Source organism: Pteropus vampyrus, unplaced genomic scaffold, assembly GCF_000151845.1.
Source record: "Pteropus vampyrus isolate Shadow unplaced genomic scaffold, Pvam_2.0 Scaffold26, whole genome shotgun sequence".
NCBI lineage: Eukaryota > Metazoa > Chordata > Mammalia > Chiroptera > Pteropodidae > Pteropus > Pteropus vampyrus.
The window spans coordinates 5,217,120-5,218,067 of NW_011888807.1; the positions used below are offsets into that span (position 1 = coordinate 5,217,120).

A 948-nucleotide genomic window follows, 5' to 3' on the forward strand; every position below is an offset into this window, starting at 1 on the left:
AAATTTATTGGGATGACATCGGTTAATAAAATTATATAGGTTTCAAGTGTACAATACATCATATAATATGTCATATGTATATTACATTGTATATTCACCACCCAAAGTTAAATTTCCTTCCATCACCATATATTTGACCTCCTTTACCCTTATATACGTGTCCCCTGCCTCCCTACCCTTTGATAATCACTAAACTATTGTCCATGTTCATGAGTCTCTGTTTATCTGTCTTGTTTATTAGTTAATTTCAGTTTTTATATTCCACATATGAGTGAAATTCTATAGTTCTCAACTTTTTCTGTCTGACTTATTTCACTTAGCATGATAATCTCAATATCCATCTATGTCGTCACAAAGAGCAGCATTTCATCTTTTCTTATGGCTAATATTCCATTGTATATATGTGTCACATCTTTATCCAATTATCTGTTGAAGGACACTTCGATTGTTTTCATGTCTTGGTCACATGAACATTGAGATACACATATCTTTATGTATAAATGTTTTCAAAATTTATTTTTATTTATTTATTTTTTTAGGTGAGGCAACCCTTGGTTGACCTCACAGATTGCAAGGAACTTGTCAGCTTACAATCTCTTATTTTTAAAAACTTTTTACTCCTACAGCACCTGATCTTCTTAGGTGGTCTCTCATCCAAGTACTAACCAGGCCCGACCCTGCTTAGATTCTGAGATCAGATGGGATCAGGCTTGTTCAGGGTAGCATGGCCGTAGACTTCAAATTTTTTGATAGATACCCAGAAGAGGGATTGCTGGGTCATGTTATAATTCTATTCTTAATTTTTTGAGGAAGCTTCATAATGTTTTCCATAGTGGCTGTAACAATTTACATTCCTACCAGAAGTGTATGAGGGTTCCTTTTTCCCCAGAATCTAACAGTTGTTATTACTTGTCCTGTTGATGATAGACATTCTAATAGGTGTGAGAT

General features: G+C 34.2%; 1 pseudogene; it reads right to left on the bottom strand.

The window, feature by feature from the left end:
- Positions 1-617: 617 nt before the first annotated feature.
- Positions 618-736, bottom strand: LOC111737394 (annotated as a pseudogene).
- Between the last annotated feature and the right edge of the window lie 212 nt (positions 737-948).